Source organism: Grammomys surdaster, unplaced genomic scaffold (assembly GCF_004785775.1).
Source record: "Grammomys surdaster isolate TR1022 unplaced genomic scaffold, NIH_TR_1.0 126131, whole genome shotgun sequence".
Classification (NCBI taxonomy): Eukaryota; Metazoa; Chordata; class Mammalia; order Rodentia; family Muridae; genus Grammomys; species Grammomys surdaster.
The window spans coordinates 1,664,396-1,677,431 of NW_021620939.1; positions in this window are offsets into that span (position 1 = coordinate 1,664,396).

Below are 13,036 nucleotides of genomic sequence, written 5' to 3' on the forward strand. Positions count from 1 at the left end.
GGGCATGACTATCAAGAGGTGGAGTTCATGAGGCCCATCTTTAAGGCTGGCCTCCATAATACTCTAGAATTAGATTTCAGTGTGTGTGTGTGTTTCTCATGTATCATGTATGACAGACATAAGCTGGCCTCAAACTTAAAATGGCTTTGAACCTCCAATCTCATGGTAAGATTACAGGTGGGTGTCATCAGAGCTGTCTGGAATTATATTTCAAACAGCTGTATTTGCACATCATTTCTCTGTGTTAAGAGGTCTCAGTGCGGTGACCCTTCTGTTCCAGAGTAGGCTGTTTAAAGCTGCAGGCATCTGAGGCTCGATGGGAGTGGGATCCAAAACTCCCTCGGTAGGCTGGCAGCTGGTGCTGTGGTGGCAGGAGAGCCTTCTCTCTCCACCTGTAGCCTCTGTACACAGAACAGCTGTGCTCCGGCCCCTCTATCTGTAGATGCAGAAACTGCCTGGTTTCTACACAACACATTGCCATGTGTACCACTCCCAAAGCTATATGCGTCCACCCTGCTCTCTAAAGCTCAGACTTTGGGGCCTCTTCTGAGAAATGCACAAAATCCTCAAGGCTATAGACGATCCATACACTCTCAAAGTTAGTGTTCATTACTATAATTCATTCCTGTTTATGGAGCACCGTGAAAAGGGCCTCTCTCTCTCTCTCTCTCTCTCTCTCTCTCTCTCTCTCTCCTCTCTCTCTCTCTCTCTCTCTCTCTCCTCTCTCTCATTTTCATTTTCATTCACTTCCCCTATGGATCACGTGAGGAAGACATTCTTTTCATCCGGTGCCTGGGAAAACTGCATTTCCAGGAGAAACTCGTCCAAGGCCAGATGCTAAAGCTGAGTTCAGCTCCAAATCAGTGTTTTGAAGCAGCATTCCCTATTTTTTAACTTTAATCAGTCAAATTTTCACTTAATTAATTATAAAGAATTTCCTTTTGTAAATGGAATCATAGGGTGAATTTATGAGGTTAGAGTATTCAGGTTTAGGAATGAGAGATGAGTGTTAATTTAATATGATTGTTCTGTTTTTTTTTTTTTTTTGGTCTATTTTTTTATTTTGATTTTCAGTTTTGGGTTTTTTTTTGGGGGGGAGGGGAGGATGGAGACAAGGTTTCTCTGTGTAGCTTTGGCTGTCCTCACTCTGTAGACCAGGTTGGCTTCTATCTCCCTTCCTCTGCCTACTAGTGCTGGCATTAAAGATGTGTGCCTTCATTGCTGTACGTGTGTGTGTGTGTGTGTGTGTGTGTGAAAGAGAGAGAGAGAGAGGGGGGGGGGGGGAGAGAGCCTGGAGTTTGCTATGTAGTTCAGACTACACTCAACCTTCTTTCTGGAAGGCCAAGGTTCCAGACACAGGAACCTTGCTCAGTCCCTCATTAGGACTCTTGCTATTAAGATTCTACCTCTCCAGGCCCAGCCACTGCTCTGTGGGTGGTCTCCACACACTGGAGGCCAGGGGTAGAGGCTCTTCAGAACAGCCTACCAGCAGTTAGCAGCCCTCTGAAGAGCCACATTGGACTTCTCAGTCTAGGTAAAGTCCCCAGATGGTGCAGCCCTCATTGACATCTCTCAGCCTGTGCAGGTGAGGTGCTGGCACAAAGAGCAGTAAAATGGCAGGCAAGGTTTGGGCAAGATTTGTTGTGCATAACAGACAACTCTAACAGGATAGTTGTGCTTCCTTGGGTGAACCCCAGCAGAGCCTGAAAAGGGGGTTCCTGCCCTGGGAAGTGTTTGAAATCGGGAAACTTTAAGTGTTCCAGTGAGGCCAGTGTTTGTAAGAGGCTGTTGGGTCTATCTCTGACAGTTCTCTCTGTTTCCTGACCCAGCTGAGAAGACTTCATCCAGTCACAAGACTAGGAGGAGAAAGCATGTGTGAACGAATTAACAGAAACCTGGGCAAGAGTCCCAAAGAAAAATAATGTTGATTCTCAGCACAAAGGAGGCTTTGCTACTTGGTGGTCGGACTCACAGAAACAGTCATTGCCTGTTTGTGACACATTTACTATTTTTGAATTTTTCTAATTTCAGAAAAGTGGCCATACATAATAAGTGCCGTTCAAACACTGAGAGCCCTTGGAGATGTCTAAACACTGCACACAGTTCCTGAGAGGCATAAGGGGGTGCTTGTCCTTGGAGATTGGTCTACACAGTTTTGTAGACAGGGAGTGGTGCCAAGACGACCTTGAGTTAGCCTTAGTTGGCAATTAGATCCCGACTCCTTCCTTGTATGAAGTGGGCAGAGGCCCCGTGTCTCGGGGAGAGAGTGGCTCTGAGGCATGTGTCACATTCATCTGCTCTTCACCGCCTCACCTCTCAGCATTTCCCAGTCCAGGGTCTCTCAAATTTTAGGGCATCCATGCCATCATGGAACAATGTAAAAGACGCAAATTGCAGATTTCTCCCTGAGAAACGCACCATCCCACATGTCTGGAATCAGTTTTCCTGCAGCTTCCTTTGGACGACAGCCAGGTGATTCCTTGTACCAGGTTGATGTCACAGTTTCTTTGTTTATGGATTTGTCTTCTACTTTGTCCTATTTTGTCCACTGGCATCAAATCCTCAAATGTCCCCCTTCCTCACCCTCTCAAGTGCTGGGATTACGGCCTTGAATCACCCAGCCCAGTTTATAGAACTCTGAAGCTGAGACTTAAGTCTGGCTGTGGTGACACACATCCATGATCCCTGCGCTCAGGAGGTTGAGACAGCTACACAGTGAAACCCAGTCCCAAACACAAAGGGAAGCATGATAGCCTCAGGTCTTCACTGAGGCACAGCACAGAAGAGAAGACCCTGACCCCACCTTGGAGCAGATGAGATCTTGATCCAAGCATAGGTAGACCAACAAAGTCACCTGGAACAAAAGTTTATTTTGTCCCAAAGCACTTCTCAAAGATTCTGTCACCTCCAGCAGAGCAGGGGTTTTTGTTTGTTTGTTTTGTTTTGTGTGTCTTACTATAGTGGATTTCTGAGAAAGACCTCATTAGAAGAAAAGGATTGCAGGGCTGTGACTTAGAGCTTGCCTGGCAACTTAAAACTGGTGTCCAATCTCCGGTGCCATGGAAAAGAAAGTAATATAAAGTAAAACAAAATAAAAACGAGTCCAGCCAGGATGGTGGCACCCTCCTGATGACACCCTCCCTCCCCCCTTTTTTTCTTTTGAGGCAGGTTCTGTACTCAGGTGACATCAGACTCACGATGTAGCAGAGGCTGACCTTGAATTTCTGATCCTTCTGCCTCCACCATCCAAATGCTGGGATTATAGACTTGTACCACCGCATGTGGCTTTATATGGTTTTAGAGATTGAACCGAGGGTCCCTGGGCATGGTAGGCAGGCACTCTGTCAGCTACACTACTACCCCCAGCTCAGGGATACTTTACAGCTCCTAGGAGGCAACGAGGGATGATTGCCAAGAGTCAAAGCCAGCCTGGACTACACAGCAAGACCCTGCTTTAAAAACAAACAAGGAGCCTTGTGTTTGATTCCCTGTGGCTGGGTTGGGTAGTGACTCTTATCAGGAGGTTAGGGCAAGATGTACAAAGATGTTTAATTGTGCTCAAAAACTCAAGATCAGCATGGGCAACACAGTGAGACCTGCTCTCAAGACAAATGTTAGTCACCAAGCTTTCTTCCCTCTGTTAGAAGAACCAAACAAACAAACAAAGAAACTTCTAAAACAGCAGGATGCAGAGAGACTGGAGCCCTCCAAGCCGGAAGCTGGAGACATCACACGTCCACCATCTCATCAGCTGATAAGGAGAAAACTGTGGGCCCATAGCTATAGTAAGATATATGTCTAAATGTCTGTCTACATGTATGCATTTGCTGTTAAAGTAATCTAAGGTTGGTCTTGAACTCATGATCTTCCTGCCTCATCATCTTCAGCATTTTATAACCATATTATATAACGGTGGGATATTAAATACCATAACCATGAGGTATTATATATCCAGTCATACAAACTAAAGAAATACTAACTCCTGCTGTGATACAGAATAATTTCAATAATAATGGTGGTCCAAGACAAAGGAGTCAGATTCAAAAGGCCACACATTGCGTGATGCAGTTGCTATAGACACCCAGTAGCACACACATTGGCTAGTCAAGCCTCCTTGGTGAACTTTAGGACAATTAGAGACCCTGTTTCAAAATTCCAGGTAGGTGTCCACTGAGGAATGACTTCTGAGGTTAACTTCTGATCTCTACATGCTTATGGACATATGTCACCAACACACACACACACACACACACACACACACACACACGAAGAGGATACAGCTCATTGGGGGAATGATGGCCTAGGATGTGTCACTATAGGTTCAATCTTTAGATAGCATGCAGGGAAGCTTGTATGAGGGCTGAGACCCATTCTGCACGGTTAGTATTTGCTTTGTTTTGCTCTCTCTCTCTCTCTCTCTCTCTCTCTCTCTCTCTCTCTCTCTCTCTTTTCTTTTCTTTTTTTTGCAACAGTTCTTCATAAACCCCGGGCTGGCCTCAAACTCAATACATAGCAGAAAAATGTCCTTGGACTCCTGATTCTCTTGCCTCTACCCCCTGGAAGATAAGGACATCACTGTGCTGAGCCTGGTCATTCGTCATTCTCTGGGGCAGAATCATTCACCATCCCGGGATGGAAGCCGGCAAGAGAAAGGAAGGGCTCATTTGCTCCCAGCTGCTCCCCTGGTCTCAAGACTTTGCCCAGGATTTTGCTTTGTTCCTGCTCTGACCTTTTCCTTAAATCTCTTAGTTATAGTCTCAAAACTCATCATGGGTTTAGAAAAAAAAAAAAGCTCATTAGCATACAGACTGACAATTGCAAGACGCAGGAAATTTACTCTCTGGAAATTTACTGAGCTAGAAGCTAGGAGACCTGGCTGAGAAGGGAAAGCAGTTATCAACCCTCATCGAGGCTAGCTAAGGATGGGAATGGGGGTGAGGAGTCCTGAGAAGGTAGCTGTCTCCTTTCTAGGCACAGCAGGGATGGATGGGGACACCGAGGTTGACTATACTTCCTAAGTCACCACTTGGGAGAGAAGGGAAATCTCCACCTTCAGGGTGGATATTGAGGCTGACCTTGGTTGGGCATTGTTTGGAGCACTTGTCAGTTTGAGACAGAGTCTAATGAAGCCCAAGACAGCTTCAAAGAGAAGACGTAGCCAGAGATGACCTTGAACTCCCGATCCTGCCGCCTCCGAATCCCACGTGCTCGGATTACAGTCAACGTGCATCACAGCCCAGCCTGACCTTGGGAGGTTACGTGTGGTTTTGTCACTATGTGGACAGATGCCTGATTTTCCTTGCCAGCTGAGAAAGGTCTCCCAGGACAAAGGCATTTAAAAAACACTGCAGTCTGTCTCTCGTCAGAGATTATGAAATGGACAGCTCTGCTCAACGCTCCAAAAGGTCTTGCAGGAAAGAAGCTTGCTTTGGTGTTAGGTAACCCAATGTTTCCCAAACCCGTTTGACCTCAGACTTCCTTTGCACCCCCTTTCCACTCACACATAGCCTAGGCAAGCCAAGGTCTTAATTAATTAGTCTTTGGGAGACAAAAATTCTACCACTAAGCTACCAATGCAATTTAACTTTTTGGTACTGGAGATTTATGAGCATTAACAAATATTTTACCACAGAACTACACCATCAGTCCTATTATTTTAAGATGTATTTTTAAATTTATGCGTATATGTGTGAGTCTGTGTGAGTGCATGCCATGTGTGTGTAGGTGCCCACAGCTGCCAGGAGAAAGCCATTGGAGCCCCTGGAATTGGAGTTATCAGTGCCAGTGAGCTGTCACATATTAGTGCTGGGAATAGAAATCTGATCCTCTGAGAGAGCAGTCAGAGTTCTTAACCACGGAATCATCTCTTCAGCCTTCTTTTTATTTATTGTTTTTTAAGACTGTCTCACTAAGTGCCTACGCTGGCCTTGAACTCACTCTGTAGCCCAGATAAGCATTGAACTTCTGGAGCTACTGGGATTTCTGGTTTGTATCCACAACACAGTGAAAGCCAAGATTTTTAGAATTTGCTTGGGATCCAGGCATGGTGGTGGCAGGTGCTTGAATCCCAGCTGTTCCAGAGAAGTCTAGGCTACAGCAGGTCCTCCTGCCAAGGACAGGGGATTCAGTGAGAAACAGCCACAATCTGTCTCCACAGGTTAACTTAACAGCCAGGGAATATTGCTTAAGATACCGAGTTTGGGATGGTTTGTTATGTAATGGTAGCTAACCAATACATTCCCTAAGTATCTTCTTATTTCTCCATAGTATCCTTTTGTTCTGGGGTTGTTTTTCCAACCTGACCTCTCTGCCTACTTAAAATATCTATTATTATTGGGGTTGGAGACATGGGTCAGTACTTAAGAGCACTTAACTGCCCTTGAAGAGTTTCAGAGTTCAGTTCCAAGTACTCACTCACAGTGGGTGGCTTCATACTCTGATAATTCCAGTTCCAGAGGGTCTGACAACTTCTCATTCCTTCCACTGGCACTGTCAGGAATATGCACATAAATACACTCATGCGCGCACGCACGCACACACGCACACACAAATAAAATTAAGTAAATCTTTAAAAATTATTCAGGGGCTAGAGAGATAGCTCATTGGTTAAGAGTTCGATCTGCTCTTACAGAGGACTCAAGTTTGTTCCTAGCACCCAAAACATGTGACTCACAACCCCCTGTAACTGCAGCTTCAGCATGTCTGACGCTCTCTTCTGCACTCTGTAGGCACTGCAGAAGACAACACTGAGTCTAAAACAAAGGGGGAAAATTAAATATTCAGTCGTGTAAAACGATTGTTTATGTTTTGTTGGTGTTTGTTTAAACCTTTTACTTTAAAAGATTTATTTTTGCCGGGTGGTGGTAGCACATGCCTTTAATCCCAGCACTTGGGAGGCAGAGGCAGGTGGATTTCTGAATTCCAGGCCAGCCTGGTCTACAGAGTGAGTTCCAGGACAGCCAAGGCTACATAGAGAAACCCTGTCTCGAAAAGCCAAAGGGAAAAAAAAAAAGATTTATTTTTAAGTTGTCTGCGTATGTGTGTATACGTGTTCAAGTTGGTGCACCTATGACTGTACATGACCCCTTGTGGAGTCCAGAAGATGTCAGATCTCTAGAGGAGGAGTCACAGCTAGCTGGGGACCGAACTCCAGTCCTCTGCAAAAGCAGTACAATCTTTTCATTCCCAAGCCACTTTCCAGGTCCCCTGCTTGTTCTATCTCAGCCTGTGACCTTTTGTTTCTCAGTGCTGGGAATCAGACCCAAGCTCTCAAGCATGCTGAGCACATGTCACCGCTGAGCTGCAGCTTCGACTCTCTTAAGTGTATAGACTTTTTTTTTTTAATGTGTATGAGTAGTTCACCTGGGTGTATGTCTGTGTACAACTTGCCTGCCTGATACCCTCAGAGTTCAGAGGAAGGCGTTCAACCCCCGGAATGGAACTGACAGATGATTACGAGCTGCAATGTGGGGGCTGGGAGTTTAACCTGAGGTCTCTAAAAGAGTATTCAGTGTCCTTAACTCCTGAGAAAACGCTCCAGCTCCAGTATATATACCTTTTTCTTCTTTCTTTCTCCTTCCCTCCATCCCTCCTTCCTTCCCTTTTCTTTTTTGAGAACAGGGTTCACTAAGTAGCCCACACTGGCCTCCAATTCTCTCTCCTTCTGTCTCTGCCTGTGAAGTTCTGGGACTTCAGTCCCATGACATCACACTTGGCATTATAATTGAAAAGATTTTTGTATAGTGTCGAAGATCCTACCCATGGTCTTGCTCGTGCTGGCAGGAGTTTGACTCTGAACGGTGTGCCCACCTCACCCACTCCCGCCCCACCCCCATCTCTGGCTTTCTACTTCTATAGCAAGCTTTATGCATGGCTTTTGTCTCTTGCTTTTATTTAACAGCAAATGGGAAGGAAGCACACCTTCTATTTGGCTGCATCCTTTGTTGCGTTCATCAGCTCTTCCTGGTTCTCACTGTGTCGTAGGTGATGTTTCATGGCTGATGGTATCTTTATTTCTGTAAACATCTAGAAAACTTAATCTTCTTGGGTATGTTTCTTTTCTCCTGAAAGAATCCTCCATCTCTTGGATTTGAAACCAGGCTCTGATACTTGTTAGTTATTGTTATGGGTTGAATCCAAAACGTCCATCACAGTTGTATGTTTTAAAGGCTCGTGTTGATAGAGTCCACCCACCTGATGGTGATATGCCAGAAGGTATGGTATACTTTTAGGATGTGGACCTAGCTGGAGGATTTAGGCCGCCTGGGGTGGGCTCTTGAAGGTTAGCAGTAGCCCTTAGTTCCTGCCTTGCTCTTTGGTCTACTGTGATGTGAAGAGCGCTGCCCAATGCTGTTTCACTATGAGCTACACTAAGCCCCTCTGTCACACCCTTCCTGCCACAGGGAACTGAACCCATTTGAAAATGTGAGCCAAAAGTAGCGTTTTCTCTTTTGGTTTTGCAGGAGTCCTGGTTACAGTGACACAGAAACAACACAGGTGGGACCCCCTGCCTCGGCTCTTTCATCTGTGAGATTGAAAAATCACCTCACTTCTTTTCCCCTAGTTCTTTCCCCTTCTCTCTTTCCAGCTTTAATCTTCTAGCTCTTAGTTTTTCTCATTTTATATTAACCTCAGATACTTGCATTTTCTCTGAGATCTGTAAAATTCCTTGTGCTAAACGTGATGGCACACACCTTTATTCTAAACCCTTGGGAAGTAGAGGCAGGGAGATCCCGGTGAGTTTGAGGCCAGCCTGGTCTACAAAGCAAATTACAGTACAGCCAGGGACACATAGAGAAACCCTTCCTCAGAAACAGATAAGAACAGAACAAAACAAAAGCAGTTCACTGTGGGTATGCTTTAAAGTAGCCTCAGTGGCACTCATTTTTTTTTTTTTAAATAACCAGCAGAGAAAACAGCTGCTAGTTAAACCTGCGACAACTACTCGCTCTGTGTTCTGCATCTAGAATAGGGCAGTTTCCAAGGTGACCAAGACTAGCGTGTGAGGCTAGGTGAAGCTCTGAAGTTATGAGCTGCCAAACTCATAAACCACACAGGCGTCCTCTGAGCCACGCGATCCACACAAGGCGCCAAGTAATTTAACAGCCGAGTGTTCCAGGAGCGTTTAACGATCAGCATGTCTATAAATAGAATCCTGGGACGATTCGGAGTGATGTTAATGTATGTGTTTAGTCCTGGAATGACTAAACCCTAAGTTGTTTTGACCTCAGAGAGCCATCAAAAATCTGCTGCCACGAACAAATTCTGCAGTTGTCTACAGCAGATGTTTCGCTCCTGTTGAATGTGTCCTTGTGTGCATAATTTCCTAACATGATAATGATGCACTGTTTGGCAGTTTGCAATTTACGAAGCATCGTCACAAACATGGTCGGTTGGATTCTTGAGAGGCAGGCACAGTTACTGAAATTCAAGAGGAGACAAATGACGTGTTTCTGGGGATCCGGGGAGGCCAGTGGGACAGGGTGATGACGGTGACTCCTGAGTTGACCCTCCCAAGCTAGCTATCAAATTTTTGTTTTGTTTTTTTTGGGCCAGAGTCACCTAGCCTCTCATTACCTGATTTAAAGATTTGGAGGTGGAGGTGGGGGGGGGAAATCAGTTTCTCTTGTGTCCTCACAAGTCTTTGGGGTCCAGCACCCCGACTTTTAATTACTTGTCAGTAAAAGTGATTTGGTACAGGAGCTAGAGAAATGGCTTAATGGTCAAGAGTTCTTAGTAGGGCCGAATGTGCTGGCAAAAGCCTTTACCAGCATTTGAGAGGTAGAGGCAGGTGGATCTCTTGTGAGTTCAAGGCTGGCCTGGTCTACATAGCAAATTCTAGGGTAGCCAGAGCCATGTTGAAAAACCCTGTCCCCCCCCCCAAAAAAAAATCACTTCATGGTCTTGCCAAGGATATGGGTTTGATTTCAGAATGTGGTAGCTTACTACCCTCCCTAACTCCAGCTCCAGGGGACCCAGTGTCACTTTCTGGCCTCCTGGATTGTCAGGCACAAAGACAGAACACTTACATACAGGCAAGACTCTCTCTCTCTCTCTTTTTTTTTTTGTTTTTTTTTTGTTTTTTTTTTTTCGAGACAGGGTTTCTCTGTGTAGCCCCGGCTGTCCTGGAACTCACTCTGTAGACCAGGCTAGCCTCGAACTCTCAAACTCAGAAATCCGCCTGTCTCTGCCTCCCAAGTGCTGGGATTAAAGGCGTGCACCACCACTGCCCGGCAAGACTCTCATATACACATAAAAAAAGAGTTGCTATATTTTTTTTCACATTTTCATTATTTTTAATTTGTGTGCCAGAATGCAAGAGCACACACACACACACACACACACGCACACGCACACATGAATGCACCCACCCATGCTGCTTTGAGGCAGAGGTGTTGGATTCACTTGAGCAGGGTGTAATATTTAGTCATTTAAATGTACTTACTATTTATGCCAATAAAGACATAGGAGGCAGGAACTGAGGTAAAAACCTACTAGCTCAGCGAGGTAATTTTATTTTCCTAACTATATACAAAGTATCTATTTACAAGCCTGATTCTACAACTAAACTGCTAGCTCTTTAGAAATCTCTTTCTGGGTCATTCTACCGAGCCAGCCTACCTTTCTCTTGAGCTCCTCCCAGCCTGAGAGGGCCCCTTAGCTCTCTTTCCTAGGATACTGTTTTCCCTGTGCCTTGCCAGCTGCTTCTGTGGTTTCTGCAAGCCCAAAGAGAAAATCCCTATCTCTTACCCAGAGCTCCATCCATGAAGGCTTTTCCAAGCCAAAAGAGAGCTCTATCAAAGGTCCAATTGCTGTCCAAAAAGTCCCCTACACCCTTGCCAGGCTAGGTGTCACTGACATGGAGGGAATCTCAAAGTCAACTCAGCAGGGGCCCAGCCATATCATCTTTATGGTGAGCAGCTCAAGGCCATCTAGCTGACCTTGTCTCAAGTCATGGAGCAAGGACCTCTCCTAAACTAGGCAGAGCTTTCCGTTCTTTAGCATTCCTATCTCAGGTTTTAGAGGCACACCCTACTGCATCTCCACAAGACACACCTAATTGCATCTGACAGACACAGTGTCTTTCTAAGCTTGTATGTTTTGCTAACAATTAGGTTTCCTATTTACAATAGTCAAATATCATGTAACAGCGGGGGTCATTGTAGGCCAAGTGAAAAGTACGCTAGGAATTGAAGTCTCATCTCTGCAAAGGTAGTACATACTCTTAACCATTGGGCCATCTCTTCATTTGGATTTGGGCAGCTTTAAACTGAGGAAAAAAAGGAGAAGGGGGAGGTGGGGAATCAAGTTACAACCTGTCTCTCCCCAGATCAAATTCTAAAAATCACCTTTTCTGATTGGGTTAATGTTGGCCTTTCTGCTCAGATGGGACTTAGAAGCCCAGGAATCATATAGCTCTGAGGTGGGACACTGTCCTATTGGAAGAGCATCCTGAGTCACGGGAGCCCAGGAACCACAGCTATGAGAGGAAGCCTCTTCAACAGAGACATTGTAGCTCCCAGGGGAGGGGATCCCCAGCTGAGCTGAGGAGCTCAGGAGCCTCAGCACCCTCTTCTCTTCACTTCTTCCCTCAGCACCCCTCCTCTCTTCACTTCTTCCCTCAGCACCCCTCCTCTCTTCACTTCTTCCCTCAGCACCCCCCTCTCTTCACTTCTTCTCCCTTCTTCATTGCTTCTTGTCTTCTTCTGGTGAGTCACACCAGGCAGCAAATCTCATGAAAGATGGAGAGTCCAGTTAGAGGAGGGACGAATCCAGGAGTGGCTGCCTATGCTCCAAGAAGGAGCAGATAGCAGCAGGTAATTAGACAAAGTGCAGTGCTTATATAGGGGTTACTGGGGATGGAGCTTTCTAGGGTGGAGATTTCCAGGATAAGGATTGGTGGGATTCCAAGTCCTGAGGTGGGGGTGAGGTAGGGGGGAGGCTCAGGGATTGGTGGATTTCTTTTTTTTTTTAATTTGTTTATTTTATTTATGAGTACACTGTAGCTGTCTTCAGACACACCAGAATAGGGCATTCAATCTCATTACGGATGGTGAGCCACCATGTGGTTGCTGGGATTTGAACTCAGGACCTCTGGAAGAGCAGTCAGTGCTCTTAACCGCTGAGCCATCTCTCCAGCCCCTAGATTGGTGGATTTCTGTGAGAAGTTCAGGGTTTGGTGGATTTTCCTATTCAGACTCTTCACCTAAAATTAGCATAATCTGAGGAGGATCCTGTTGAGGGGCTGGAGATGACCTTTGTGACAGTTATGAAAGTTAGGAAGGTCTGGGGGAGGGGCCTGGCTGCTGGCTCCTGGGCAGGGGCTAGCCACTTTCCTGCCTTGAGGGTTTACAAAGAATACAAAGTATACACAGTTTTACCAAAGGAGTCCACAGCAGAGAAAGACTTTCCTGCCACTTGAGTGGCATGAATACCTAACAGTTAATGTGACAAATGCTTTCAATGACTAGTCATGTCTAAGTCTTATTTTAGTGAATACATCAACCAGTGCCATCATTTATCACCATGACTGAGTATTATTGGCCGTACTGAATAATATATGTGCTTTTACTGACTGACAGTGCAGGAGGCACAGGTATGAGGTGGCTCTGGACTAATGACTTTGTTGTGATGGTTGTTACATCACTAAAGGTTCTAATTTCACTCTCTTGCTATGACAAATGACCAGAAACATTGTAAGGGAGGAAAAGGCCTATTTCAGATGTCACTAAGGGAAGAAAGGCTAGGAATTTAAGCAGAATCCATGTAATGTTACTTTCTGGATATCCTAAAGGCTGAGGCTTAGCTGGCTTTCTTGAACATCCCAGGACCTCAAGGCCATGGAGTTGCTGCTACAAATAAACACCTTGACTGGGCGGGCTGTGGAGTCATATGCTTTTAATCTCAGCACTTAGGAGGCAGAAGCAAGTGGATCTCTTTGAGTTCGAGGCCAGCCTGGTCTGCAGGGCGAGTTCCTGGACAGCCAGGGCTACACAGGGAAACTGTGTCTCAAAAACCAAAACCAATCCAAACACAC